The sequence below is a fragment of the Pseudorca crassidens genome, chromosome 21 (assembly GCF_039906515.1).
Source record: "Pseudorca crassidens isolate mPseCra1 chromosome 21, mPseCra1.hap1, whole genome shotgun sequence".
Lineage (NCBI taxonomy): Eukaryota > Metazoa > Chordata > Mammalia > Artiodactyla > Delphinidae > Pseudorca > Pseudorca crassidens.
In genome coordinates, this window is record NC_090316.1 from 10,597,953 (window position 1) to 10,613,376 (window position 15,424).

Here is a 15,424-nt window from a genome sequence, read left to right on the forward strand (position 1 = left end):
GATGAGAAGGCCAGACATACAACAAAAGGAAAAAGAGAACCCATGGGTTCTAAATCAAAGCCGAGAAATAGTCCCACTCTCTACCAAGGAGCAATTTAATTAAACTCTTATTTACTGCTACTCACTCCGCTTTCATGCATCTCAGCAAGAGCAGCAGCAGCATCTGTGTTTGCTTATCACCAAACCAGTCTTGCTTACTTTCAACAGAGTTTCTAGATCAATAATCATCGGCATCGATTGCACACTCCGCCTTGAAAACTGAAGCCAGTGTGTCCTCAATGAAAAATGAAACACGCTTATTGTATTTGTAACTAACGTTCCCTGAAAGTAAAGCAAATATTGATATTCCAGGCACACGTAAAAACCTAGACGTATCACGAAGTGTGTAAAACGCACACGGCATGCATTTAATAATCATACTACATTTTCAATAACGGGAAACAAGGTACAACGACTGCTGTAATTCACCAACCCCATTTCTTCCTTCCGGGAGAACCACATTGTTTTATTACAATATAGCAATCCTGCCACATTATATCTTACAGTATGTGTACAAGAACCGTAAACAGACTAGCCCATCTACAAAGGCAGCAACGACTCTCCCAGCTTTGGCGATACTTGCAACTTGGCTTTTATGGGAATTTCACATTTTGTTGATGGGTTTGCAATGAAATTCGGTACTGCCCAGAAGAGAAATTATTCTACATTTCTATTAAAAGCTATAGTAGTAAATAAACCGTAACAGTTTATGTAGATATCCACTGGAACATCAAGGGGAGACCGTCTAAGTGCCAGACCCTGTGTTCAACATTTGATAAACGAGCACCTATAAGGCACGTTTCTAACATTTTTTTTTTCAAATGATAGACTTTTAAAGGTATTTTAGAATACTGTACCAACATCTGCAGAACACTCAAAAATCAAAGGTTTATGTTTGTCAGAAAGCAGCTGTAGAGCTCATCCCCGTGGAATGCCCTGTGAGGGCTGGAAATGAAACAGTGTTATTGGAAAGCAGATAAAAAGCTACCATAGGGCTTCCCTGGTGGCTGAGAGTCCGCCTGCCGATGCAGGGGTCATGAGTTCGTGCCCCAGTCCAGGAAGATCCCACATGCCGCGGAGCGGCTGGGCCCGTGAGCCATGGCCGCTGAGCCTGCGCGTCCAGAGCCTGGGCTCCGCAACGGGAGAGGCCACAACAGTGAGAGGCCCGCGTACCGCAAAAAAAAAAAAAAAAGCTACCTTAGGCTGCTGAAGTTCACGGACTACTGGGTTAAAACACACACACACACACACACGCACACACACACACGCATGCACACTCAAAATAAGACTGTAGCAGATTACAATAATTAAGGGTGATAATAATTAACATCCCTGTAATTGAAAAAGGCCCTATTTTAAAGAATAAATTAACAAGGAGGTGTATGTAGGCAAATGCGTATATAGAACACGACCCAAAACAGGTGGCTGATGGAGGAGAGGGAAGAACCATAGCAATTAGTTAATTTAGAGGGAGACCATGAACGGTTCTGAGATGCCCTATTTAGGTTTTCCCTTTTAAACGGGGTTGCAGTGAAAAAGGATAAGGGAGCATCTCTGTATCCCCAAAGGCTTTGTGCCAAGCACGGTACCAGTCATTCTTACCACCTCCTTTCATTTAAATCTTAGGACTACCTGGAGGTGGGCATTATTAGCAACTCTTTTGTTTTTATAAGTGAGAAAATCAGCGGAGGAGGAAGTCGTCCAAGATCACACAGCCAGTGATCGACAGATGCAGGGTTTGAATTCCTCGCTGTTGATTCCAGAACCCAGGGCTTTTGTGCAGGAAGGTACAAATCAAATACAAAACTAAAACCATCATCACTGGCGCATGCATGCTGTGAATGGATGATATATGATAGCAATTTTCAAGGCCCATCCTGTTCGCTGATGAAGAGCTAGTGGGCAACACAAGGTCTGGCTGTTTCTCCATGTTCTAGCAAATCTCTACACGAAGTTTGATGCTTTACTCACGACTGTAGCTTCTAACGGAAATGTAAGCTCATTTCTCTTTTGGGCAGTACTGATTTCATGGCAAACACGTGGACAAAATGTGAAGAAAGGTATTCCTGAAAATAAGAATAACGCAGAGGAACTGATTAAAGAACTAAAGAGATCTTTGATTGTTCCTTCCACTATAGATAGCCTTGAGCACCATTCTTAACTCTAACCCACCAGCGTTGTCCGAGGGAAGGTGACAGGTGCCTTGTATCCCTCATTCACAAGATGCATGGACTACAGTGACTTTGCTTTCAGTCTTGTAGAGGAACAAGGAAAACAGTAAAATTCATTATAAAGCTAATTTAAAATGTATAACTCTGAATTAAATAATGCCACTTGCAGCAACGTGGATGGACCTAGAAATGATCCTACTAAGTGAAGTTAAGTCAGAGAAAGACAAACCTCATATGATATCCCTTATATGAGGACTCTAAGAGAACGATACAAAGGAATTATTTACAAAACAGAAACAGACTCACAGACATAGAAAACCAATTTAAGGTTACCAAAGGGGAAAGGGGCTGGGGGAGGGATAAGTTAGGAGTTTGGGATTAGCAGATACACACTACTACATATAACATAGAAAAACAAGGACCTACTTGCATAGCACAGGGAACTATATTCAATATCCTGTAATAAACCATAATAGAAAAGAATATGTATATATATATATGTATATCTAAATCACTTTGCTGTATACCAGAAACTAACACAACATTGTAAATCAACTATACTTCAATTAAAAAAAATAAATGTATAATTCTGTGATTTTATGTTGTTAAATGCCCTTTTCTGAATGAAATAATAGTTATGGAAAATGGCTCTTATGTCTTAATGTCCTTCCTTGAAAAAAACAAAAAAGTTGGCAACACTCGGCTAGCCCATCCTCTTACGGGAGGGGAGGGGATTAATTTGATTGGTCTGTGAAATGCAAAAGTCCGGGAGCCACTGACTGCTCTGAAGGAGGAAAGCCAAGCCGTGGCACCAGCTCACTACCATGCAGCTGGACTAAATACATGGGGAAGCCAAAAGAAGAGGGCACTGAAGAAAGCAAAAGGGAGAAAAACAATCTGGGGAAAAACTCACACATAAGGGAATAATGAAGTCATCACAGAAAAGAATAAAAATAAAATAGAATGTGCGCCTCGGGTGTTCACAGCACATTCTCTGTTCCTGAGCCCAAAGTAATAGAGATTTTACTCAGCCAGAGAAAGTAATAAGGGGAACAAACAAACATAAAAATGACTCAGAGTTTGATGCACGGGATGTATTGACCAAATGCTTCCCAGGCTTGGTTTGTGATTGGTCTGACAGCTGCTGTGGCAAACACAACGCTGGCCATCACAGATGAGACAGTGAGAAGAAATTACCATCCGAGAGGCAGGGTGACGCTTTATCCTTTTTGCTGACTCTACCACTTGGAGCTCAGATCCATTCCCATATTGATCCTGATCTCCCACCTTGACTGGTACAGAGCATTTCCAATGACAAAATCAAGTTGTTCACATGCCGCATTGTTTTACTTTGAAAATAAATGAATTTGTCACTGAGAACACATGACTCCCACAGTCTCTACATCCTTAAAACCGAGGGAGATTGTGATCGCCTGGAAAGAAGGCATTAGCCTGGATGGAAACAGGATGAGAACAGGTTAAGCCGGGTGGGAACGAAGTGGGACCACATGGTTTAGGAAGAGAGAAGAGTGGACGTAAACCTCAACACGACCTCACATCAACAACATATTAACAATGTGAGAACATCACAGAGGCAGATCTGGTTCCCCAATCACACACTATGGAGAAACAGTAAAAATCAAGCAATAAAGTGTTAATGGATTTTATTATCTACCTAACACAACTACTATTAACAAAAACCATTTACTATGCTACGTGGTAGGAACTCAGGTAAATGTTGTAACCACATGATCTCATCTGAATCAATCTTCACAGCATCCCTATGAGACATTAGTACCCCATTTTGTCCATGAGGACCCTGAAGTTCAGAAATGTTACAGAATTAGCCCAAGATCAGACAGCTAATAAAAGGAGGGGCTTAGATTGAACTCTACCTGACTCATGATTCCAAGGTCCATGTTCTCAAATAATGTGATTTAGTAAATAATGCCTCCCTTGGATTTTAAGGCCCCCCCCAAAGATTGCTTTTTTCCAGCCCCCTGTCTTTTCAAGTAGAAAAGGTAATGATGTCATTAAAGCAAAACAAAACAAGGGATTTAGCTTTTCTAATTATGAGGTAGAGAAAGGGGTCTAGAAGCCAGGTCTACCACTTCAACATGTGACAGTCCCGTCAAGTGAAGCTGTGGAATAAGCATGCCCATCTTGGGTTTGCCCTGGTGGAGAATGAGGTACAAGCTCCAAGAATAGGTTGTCCCCGCCAATGCCCCCACTGTGTCTCTGTCAGCGTTCTGATACAGTTCAGCAGACTTCCTACTTGGAGGCTACTTCCTCAGCAGGGTGGTGGTCTCATGTGATTCATCCATGGCATGCATCTTTGACCCACTGGTTCAAGGCCACAGATGCCATCTACAGCTGTGCAATGTGGCTTATTTTTTCATGTGAGGCAAGTTGGGCCACTTGAGAAGTAGAGGTGGAGTGTAGACTAGGACCACCTCTTTTGGGAACAGAACTTCTGTCTGCCTGACTCACCCTGTTGCTCACACTGGTTTTCTCTTTATCCAGCTCTTCTTACATGGATTCATCACGTCCTTCAGAGCCCAGGTCATGTCCACCCAACACATGTAACTCCTTGATGAATCAGTCTATCATTTTTTTAAATTTTATTTATTTTTGGCTGCGTTGAGTCTTCGTTGCTGTGCGTGGGCTTTTCTCTAGTTGCGACGAGTGGGAACTACTCTTTGTTGCGGTGCGCGGGCCTCATTGCAGTGGCTTCTCTTGTTGCGGGGCACGGGCTCTAGGCGCGCGGGCTTCAGTAGTTGTGGCTCATGGGCTCTAGAGCTTAGGCTCAGTAGTTGTGGCACATAGGCTCTAGAGCTTAGGCTCAGTAGTTGTGGCACATGGGCTTAGCTGCTCTGCAGCATGTGGGATCTTCCTGGACCAGGGCTCGAACCCGTGTCCCCTGCACTGGCAGGCGGATTCTTAACCACTGCGTCACCAGGGAAGCCCTCACCACCAGTTTTATTCTAAAGACAGACAGATTCACGAAACCAAGCCAGGACTGAAGGAAAACTCTGCCTGTGTGGGCTCAGCGGCTCCCCAGCACTAAGGACGCGCCTCCTTGGGGAGCTGGAGAGTCTGAACTAAGGAGATAGGCAGACACATGTCTGTGCCCAAAGGATCGTAGCTGTGGCAGGCAGGGTACACCCCAGAGAACAGCAGGCCAGAAGGGCAGCACGGGGCCTTCCCCTTCACCTGCTGCAGCAGCACAGGCCACAGTGGGACATCTGCACCCTCCGAGCCCTACAGAGGCCGACGCCCGACGCCCGGCGCAGCGAGAGCAGGCCCGTGCTCCCTTCTTCCACCACCATGCCCTCTGGACACGGGAGGCGTGGCTGCCGTCCACATCCGTTCACCTGGAAGTGGGCCTGGGGCAGTCAGACATGCCTTGGGAACTGGGCCCTGGGAACATCTCCATCACAGCCCAGCGTCCAAGCTGGGGGGGCAGGGGCGGCAGCAGGGCCAGCAGAAGCCCAGAGTCTCATACGCTGTGGCAGCAACCGCAGGGCAAGCGATTCTGGGCGCCACTGTGAGGTTAAACGTCGCCAGCCAGCTGGCAGAGCGATGGAGGCAGCCCAGACGCGGCCCTGCCTCTCTGCTTCCCAAACAAGCGCTGTGCCGGCCGCATTCCCTGCAACACACGCACACAGGAAGGCGGCTCTTCACTGCCAAGGCACAGGAGGATGGACACGCACACCTCGGCCTCGGGGACGCCCTGAAGAGGATCACATGGGGACACAAGGCTGGGCGGGAACCTGGGCCGGAGTCCAAACTCTAGGTAATGCCCGAACAGCCAGCCTCTGCAGCCCCAAAACAACACGAGGAGCTCCCGATTCCACGCTGGCGTTCGGTGCAGTTCCTTGGAAATTCCCTCGGTGACTCCTGAGGGCCAGGAGGGAGGCTTTCATAGTGTGTCGGGAAACGGTGGCCTGAAGACGGGTATTTCCTACCTTCAGATAAAACAGACCCAGAAACGACATCTGCCATGGGTTTTGTAGTTTAACGCCCTCTTTGATCCACATTCCCTCACTTAATTCTCACAGAGCCGGGGCGGGGGGGGGGTGCTAAGGACCCCCTGATACCCTTTCCTGGGGCGCACGCATTTATAGAAAGAAAGTGTCCACAACGGCTGTATCCCCTACTCCCCACTGGACGCAGCGAGACTGTCTAAAAACATGCCAGTGGTCCCCTGGATGACCGCCCTTCCTAGGCCCTGCTAGGCCTCCGCTGACATACTACACTTTCCGTTTTCAAATTAAGACTCCACAGCTTCGCCCACCATGGCCCAGTGAGCAGCAGAGGATGCCCAGCATGGAAGGGCCTGAATCTCCTTGTTTGCAGACATCACCCACCAAGGAGACAGGTGCAGAGAAAACAGAGCCTTTTCGTGACCAGACCCGGGGCTTCGTGTGTTCGCGGCAGGAATAAGGGGCCGCAGCCGCAGAGGCACGAAAGACGAGCTCCATCCATTGGGCCCTGGGGTTCCGGCCTCGGGCGCCTCCTCCCTCCTCCAGCCTGATGGAGGCGTGGCCTCCCACGTGACGCCCTGGAGAAGATCTCCGCCAGTCTGCTCCCGGGGTACAGAGGTGCAGTTTTATCCTGACTGAAGATGGAGCAGAAACCTGGCCTCTGCAGGCTTCTCTCTGCTCCCCAAATAAAACCAGCACGGTGGGGCGCGTCTGCTGGTCACCGAGGTGTGCGGGCCTCCCCCACCGCCTAGAGTCGATCCTCGCGAGTCCAGCTGGTTGTATTCTACAAAGTCACCGCAAACACGGCGTTCGCTCATCATAGAAGAAACATGTACACAGGTACGTACGCATCTCACGCAGATTAGAATCTTCATTCCTCACTCATCCTGGTACATTCTGTTTCCTTTATTTTACAAAACAGAAAACGAGGCGCCGCAAGTATTTACCATGTCTTAGAGGACAGGGGCCAGAGCTGGGTTCCATCCAGTCCCCACTGACCAGCCCCTGGACCGTGAGTGGTGATTCTGAGGCTACAAATAAAGTTACAGAGTAGGCAAATTCAGAAACACGGAACTTGCAGGTATTGGGATGGACGACGCGGTTTTCCCTGGGTCTCCGTGTCGGCCTGCGGACCCGCAGCAGGCCCATCCCAGCCCCCCACCTGCTCGGCGCCGTCCTCACCACACAGCCCGACTCAAGCCACACACGCCGACCTGACGCCTGGGGACCATGGCTCCTCTAGGGGGAGGGCACCAGGCGCTGGCGTCCGGCTTCCTGCTCTACCTCCTCCCCGGCAGGGTGCTCTCGGTCTGGCTGCTCCCCGCGACCTGCCGCATCTCGGACCTCCCGATGTACTCCCCCTAGGTCTGGATCACCTCGGTGTGCCGCTGGTGCAGGACGTTGCACTCCTCCTGCATCTCTGACGCCGGCTCCTCCAGCCGGGAAATCTGATCTGCAGAGTTTCTGGCCTTCAATTCCGGCTGGCGGGGTCTGAAACTCGCAGTGTTCCACCTGGATTTGTAGCTCTTCCTTCTCTTGTTCCGAGGCATCTTCACACTCGATAAACTTCTCCTCGGCCTGCTTGCGCAGCACCTTCTCCGGCTACTACTGGGTGAGCAGAGGTGAGCTCGTCCTCGCACAGCGGCTCCAGCGCCGCCTCGTGCTCCTCTGCTTCTTGCTGAGCGCCGAGTCCAAGTGCTCGAGGACGCTGACCACGAGTGGCATCAGCTCCTTGACCACCTCCTCGGTGCAGCAGTGGATGAGGCGCTCGGACTCGCGGTAGATGGACACCCGCTCCGACAGCACCAAGCCAGAGCAGTAGTCGCCCTGGTACACGACCACGGCGCCGCCCTTGTCCGTCTGGATCTCCATCATCGCGGCCACCGCCGCCGCCAGCGGATACCGATCTGGGTCTCATTCTTGAGACTTTTCTGCAAGTTTGAAGTTACTTATTTACAAATACAGAATTTTCATAAAGTCACTTCCCATGATGACACAGACACACACACATTTACAACTTCCTACACGCTTCCTTGTTGCCACCTAACTATTGGGTCCTTGAACTAAAATATATACGGACATGGAAAAATACAGACAGACACATAAATCTGGCATCTCACTTCTCTGATTCGAATCCTTCACTGGCTCCCTATCCCCTGTGAGCAAATAGGCCAAGTTTTTCTAAACAACAAAGATTTACTCTACAGCACAGGGAACTATATTCAATACCTTGTAATAAACTATAATGGAAAGGAATGGGAAAAAGTGAATATACATATATACACATATATAGGTATAACTAAATCATTTTGCATTTTGGAAACTAATACAATATTGTAAATCAACTATACTTCAATAGATTTTTTTAAAAATTTAAAAAAGAAGAAAAATCAAAGTTTTTTAGATGGCCAACAAGGCTTTCCATCAGTCTTCACTTCAGTGATTCTTCCCCGTGTCCTTTAGGGTCTCTCAAAAAGAAACTAACTGTGCTTCCTGGACAACCATGCTGTTTGATACCTGCCTGCTTTTAATCAAGCTGATCCTGCACCTTGAGCTTTCTGTGTAACTTTCTACCATGGTGACCTCTTATTCATCCTTCAAAACCTCTATGGGAGAAACTGACCTATTTGTAATGAGGTGGACAGACCTAGAGTCTGTCATACAGAGTGAAGTAAGTCAGAAAGAGAAAGACAAATACTGTATGCTAACACATATATATGGAATCTAAGAAAAAGAAAAATGTCAAGAAGAATCTAGGGGTAAGACAGGAATAAAGACACAGACCTACTAGAGAATGGACTTGAGGATATGGGGAGGGGGAAGGGTAAGCTGTGACGAAGCGAGAGAGAGGCATGGACATATATACACTACCAAACGTAAGGTAGATAGCTAGTGGGAAGCAGCCGCATAGCAGAGGGAGATCAGCTCGGTGCTTTGTGACCGCCTGGAGGGGTGGGATAGGGAGGATGGGAGGGAGGAAGACGCAAGAGGGAAGAGGTATGGGAACATATGTATATGTATAACTGATTCACTTTGTTATGAAGCAGAAACTAACACACCACTGTAAAGCAATTATACTCCAATAAAGATGTAAAAAAAACCAAAAACAAAAAACCTCTATGGGAATTACATTCGGCAGGGTCTTGGTTGACCACTCTGGCCAAAAGAAATAATCATGTCCCTCCTATTTTATTAATGTTCTATTATTAGAGGTAGCACACTCTGTTTTAGATAGTTATTTACACATTCATTTCATTTATTGGATGCTTGGGCTTGTCAGGAATAGAGACTGTGCCTCATTCCTGGGTATGCCTTGAGGCAAAGAAGCCATCTATTGAAGTAGTGACAGATTAAAGCTGTATTAGACCAAGCAAGAGACCTGTCCATGAGCTGTCTTTAAATCACGCTCTGGTGTCAGTTACAACAAAGTTGACCCAGCACCAATGGGATGGTCGTGTGATGTAACACAAAGGATCCAACATGGGAATCAGATACACCTCTGCTGGGATCACTACTTCCTCGCTTACCGAGCACAGGGCACAGGGTTAAACAGCAAGACACTATAGGGTTGTCTAAAGATGTGGGCTTTGAAATCAAAGAGAACTAAGGCCCCTCACTCTCACAGGAACTTTGGGGAAGTTACTTAATTTAAGCCTCAATCTCCACATCTGTAAAGTGAAAATGATAACAGTACCTAACTCAGCTGTGAGAACGAAACAGGACGACATATGGCAAGTGCCTAGCAGAGGGCCTGGCACGTGGTCCTCAAGTGTAGGGCAGCTAACAACCGCGACCATGCGTGAGGATTCTAACATCGTGGCTCTGAGTGAAATGACCTATACACACAATCCAGCATTTGTCAGCTCCCATCTGCTTGGAGGTCTTTTCTCCCCATTAGCTTTGTTATCTTTTTTCTTTATCTGCCATTACCATCACCCCTCTACAGCGCCAATTCCTATCAATGATTATTTGAATGAGTTAATTAAAAAGGAGAATGTGAGTTCCCTGCCTATCAAGGAGGCACATTTTTCCGGGCAAATGCATGACGTTCATTCCCACGTAATACTCTACTCCTTCCAAACATACACGGATATGGTAGCTAAGGTATTTCAAGCAGTACACAGATGACAAGGAAAGGTCAAACGGACCACCTAGCCTCATACAGAACTTATGTACCAGTGACTGCTCCTGTCCAGCTGGGGTGGCATTAGGCAGATCTGCTCTTCTGTTCCCCTGCTGTGGCACAGCTGCCTCCCAGAGGTGATCCCCGAATGCTACTGTGGAGCTGGCACACCAATCAGCCATCTGACACTTCCTGCACACAGAAATCGATGTTTAGACCATCACTTGTAACTAGCAAGGGCCAGTGCTGGTGGTGCACGGAGGATGACAGCTCTCACACATGATGAACGAGCACATCTAGACAGAGAATCTGTTGGGATGACTGACAGTCAGGTCTGTAAGACAAGACTGAATCAACAATTAAAAGAACAGTTCCAATTCAGTTAAGCCCTAGCCAAGACAGACTCCGTTATATTTAAATCAAAAGTCACCACAGCAGGGGATGATCAGCTGTTCGGCTCTGAATGCTGGATGTTTTTTCTTGGAAGCTTAACTGACAGAGGCAAGTGAACTGGAGTTATATGCAGATGTGAGCTATGCTAAGCTAGAGTGGCAGGCCTGTCCTTTAGGGTGTGGAAGCCACTGTGACTTGCACCAGCTAAAGCTCTGGGAGTTTCATGGAGTCGCTCTTGCACTCAATGTACTTACTGCGCTGAATCTCAGGTGGCTCCGTGGGAAGATCACAGCTTCTTAAGATTTTACAGAGTGAAGAAGCATGAGAGCTGTACAGGGCGATGAAAGAGGCCATCTAGGGTTCTTGAAACGGACACAAATTCTGGATCTGAAGCTAACTTGTCATAAGATGAGCTGGGCGTATCTCCACAGTACCCGGAGGCAGGTGCTTATTCTGCGGGTCTCTAAGGACCCCACGAAGGAGAAACGGGCACACTCTATTTGACTAGCAGTTACGTGAAAAATCATGCAGGGTGCTGGTGTGCCTTTCAGTTGCCCAAAGTTAACTAAAAACAAAAGGCATTAGAGAAGGCGGCATTTCTTCCCCAAGAGACCAGACAGGTAGCCATCAGAATCTGGGAATCACAGCAGAGGATTACCAGGAGAAGCTGTGATGGCACTGGTTGGTGGTTTCTATTTGAATAAGTTCTGCCTAAAAAACAAAGGCAGTCTACATTTGCTAAGTGTATCAGGATGGCATGTGGTGTGCTTCAGAGAAGCATTAAAATCCACGCTCCCTCAGCAGGGTCAGGACGGAGTTCTTGATTCACGCCCATGGAGCGTTACTGCTGAATTACAGAACGGCAGCTCTTTATGTGGAAGCCTCCCAGACTGCTTTTACGTCTGCATGATTCAAGACATAAAGCCTGTTTATGGCTGCTGAACTGTGTAAGGCGGCACAGGACAGAGAAATCGCTCTACACCTTCGCTTTGTTAACTCAGAAATTACGCATTTGCTTTTCTTATGTGTTTTTCTTTCAATGTTTACTACTGATTGATTGACTGCTGACCTTCTCATATTTTCCTCCACACTGCCTTCCCTCTTGATCTGTTTGTTTGTGCTCCCAATTTGAGAGACCTTAAGCACAATACAAAAATTTTATATTTTGAAAGGATAAAGCATGTAATTTTCTGCCGGAGGAAAAAAAAGAGGAGGGGAAGAGAGGGCGGAGGATAAAGAGATATTCTGCATCCCATCAAAGTTTGTTCAAAGTGGTCACTGGCACGAAGCAACTCTGCCAGTGCATCTCTGGGACTTGAAAACAAGGCAGATTCCAAGGCCATTGAATGATGGGGTTTCATTGCAATTGGGGAACAGTAAGGCTCAGCCCTGGAATCACAGCCAAGAGTAAAGAAAGGGAGGAAACCGTACGATATCACTTAGACGTGGAATCTAAAATATGACACAGATGAACTTATCTACGAAACAGAAACAGACTCACAGACATAGAGAACAGACTTGTGGCTGCCAAGGGGGGAGAGGGGCGGGGGACAGATGGATTGGGAGTCTGGGGTTAGAAGATACAAACTATTATATATAGGATGGATAAACAACAAGGTCCTACTGTATAGCACAGTAAACACTGTTCAATAACCTGTGAAAAACCATAATGGAAAGGAATATGAAAAAGAACGTGTGTGTATATATATGTATAACGGAATCATTGTGCTATACGGCAGAAAGTAACACTACATTATAAAGCAACTATACTTCAATGAAATAAGTTTAAAAAAAGAAATTGAGGAAAAGCAGTAGGCTTGCGTGTGTGTGCATATACACATATGCATTCACTTATGCCATTATCTTGTGTCCATACTCTTAGCTGCATATGCATGAAATAAGATGGTGGGCGAGCAAAGGACGGGCTTCTTATCTTACTCAGCTTGTGCTCAGCATACAACGTCCAACACATAAAGCAGCTTCATCAGGTCGAGTTTAAGAGAACAGGCTCGGAAGCCAGGCTGTCTGGATTCAACGATTGGCTTAATCATTCAGTAACTGTGCCCTTGAGTAAGCTGCTTAATTATTCTGTGCCTCAGTTTCCTTATTTATAAAACTGGCATGTAACTGTCACCTACCTCAGAAAGTTGCTGTGAGAATTCAGTGAACAGTGCCTGGCATGGAGTGCAAATGCAATGAAATGTTAGCAATAGAATAGTTTCTCCACGAAGTTATAGATGGAATCAATGATCCTGTAAAACAGAGATACTGCTATATTTGGCTACCCACACATGGTAGCTTTAAGGACCAAATGAGTCAATATATATGAAAATCTTTGTAAATTTGAAAGTGATCATTTGAATTTAACAGTTTATTGTTATGTATACCACTAAGACATAGAGGCTTCCAGACTATTCCCAGAAGCCTAGGTGTTATCTGCTAAGGTGGGAGGTGGGAGGGATGGGGTGGAAAAGGATACTGAAAGGTATCATTTGCATTTCCTATCCTGAAGGGAATTAGCTTGAGGAAATATGACATACAGTCATAGAATTTAAATACAAGAGGTAAGGGGGAAAAAAAGAAAACAAACAAAAAAAGTGCTCATAGCATTGCACTATAAAAGTGTTTTGGAAGGGGCTTCCGTGGTGGTGCAGTGGTTAAGAATCCGCCTGCCAATGCAGGGGACATGGGTTCGAGCTCTGGTCCGGGAAGATCCCACATGACGCGGAGCAACTAAGCCCGTGCACCACAACTACTGAGCCTAAGCTCTAGAGCCCATGAGCCACAACTACTGAGCCCGCATGCAACAACTACTGAGCCCGTGCGCCTAGAGCCCATGCTCTGCAACAAAGAGAAGCCACTGCAATGAGAAGCCCGCGCACCACAATGAAGAGTAGCCGCCGCTCGCTGCAATTAGAGAAAGCCCGCGCAGCAACTAAGACGCAACACAGGAAAGAAGGAAGGAAAGAAAGGAGGGAGGGAGAGGGAGAGAAGGGGAGAGGGAGAGAGGGAGGGAGGGAGAGAGAGAGAGAGAGAGGGAGGGAGGGAGGGAGGGAGGGGGAGAGGGAGAGAGGGAGAGAGGGAGAGAGAGACAGAGAGAAAAAGGGAGAAAGAGAAAAAGAGAGAGACAGAGACAGAGAAAAAGAGAAAGAAAGAAAGAGTTTAGGGAATTCCCTTGTGGTCCAGTGGTCAGGACTCTGCACTCTCACTGCAGAGGGCCCAGGTTTAATCCCTGGTCGGGGAATTAAAATCCCACAAATTGTGTGGCATGGCAAAAAAATAAAATAATATTAGAAACAGAGTTACAGATATAGAAGACAAACTTACGGTTATCAGGGGATAAGGTGGGTGAGGGAGAAATTGGGAGACTGGGACTGACATACCTACACTACTATTTATATACAAAATAGATAACTAATAAGGACCTGCTGTATAGCACAGGGAACGCTACTCAATACTCTGTACTGACCTATATGGGAAAGAATCTAAAAAAGGGTGGATATATGTATATATATAACTGATTCACTTTGCTGTACACCTGAAACTAACAACATTGTAAATCAACTATATCCAATAAAAATTTAAAAATAAAAAAATAAAAGTGTTTAGAGAAAGGGAGAAACTGCGGTCCTTACTTGAGCAGGCCACACCAATTAAATTAGGTATTTCTAAGAAAGAAAAATGAGTGTCACCTGGGACGGCCAGGAATGAAATCAGAGATTGGCTGGGTTAGTACAGATCCTCCCAGACTGTGAAAATGACTGACAGACGGAGGATGTCAAGGACCTTCCAAAGAGAAATGGTTACGCGGACACAGAGATAGGACCGTAAATAATACGGCCAGAGAGTAGTGCTTGGAAAGAAAGCAAGCTGAGCGTGTGAAGCTGACCTAGAAGAATGTAGAAAAAAAAGTTAAGAGGCGGCAAGACCAGTAACTACATTACCTTTGTCATCTCATTGTGTGTCTCTACCCTTGGCTTTGAAAAATGTAATTCTATCTTCCATGTTTCGCCCCTCCCCCCACTCCAGGAATACAGAACGAGAAGAAAAAAGAAAATAAATACGAATCAGGAGCTTTAGATGGCTTCTTTTCTTCCTCGGTAAGGAACCAGAGCTTCTCAGATCAGGATGTGGTAAAAGTTGGTCCCTTAATAAGATTTACTTAAGGACCAGTATTAATGATGAGGGTATTTGGGCTGTAGGCATTCACTTTTCAAATAACTGATATTAACCTCATTTTCCCATCTCTCTTAAGATAGCAAATTTCTTTTTGCAGGAATGTTTTTAGAGAAGTAATTTACGGGCACTTAATTACTAGCATTTAAACAATTCAACATTCCCTTTTCTAAGAGTCCATTAGGTTTCTGTTACAATATTATACATTCCAATCAAATGTCACTTTCTGTAAAGGTCTTCACTGTCAGTCTCCTCAAAGCAAAGTTTATCTGGACTATTAGACATTCGCTCTCTGCTTTGGCTGTACCAAATTAATTATTTATACCTGAGGTCCACCGCTTCAGAACTTGGGCATCTCAACATTTCTCCAGTGGATTATTAAGAGTCTGCTTTTTAAATACAGTCCTCATTTCATAGTCTGTTTGCTTGAGGTTAAACATAATAGTCTAGTGACTCTTGTATGAAATAGTTCAATGTCATAAGATGCTCTCCTGGGTTTTATGGTGATGAACACATTTGAAACAAACGAACCTTTA

At 46.0% G+C, this 15,424-nt stretch overlaps 1 protein-coding gene and 1 pseudogene across 2 annotated transcripts in view; both read right to left on the bottom strand.

Moving 5' to 3' along the window:
• Nucleotides 1–15,424, bottom strand: part of UNC5D (unc-5 netrin receptor D) — a 591,371-nt gene that overhangs the window by 201,610 nt on the left and 374,337 nt on the right. The gene's annotated exons all lie outside the window — the stretch shown is intronic.
• On the bottom strand, nucleotides 7,477–8,071 carry LOC137216180 (C-Jun-amino-terminal kinase-interacting protein 3 pseudogene; annotated as a pseudogene).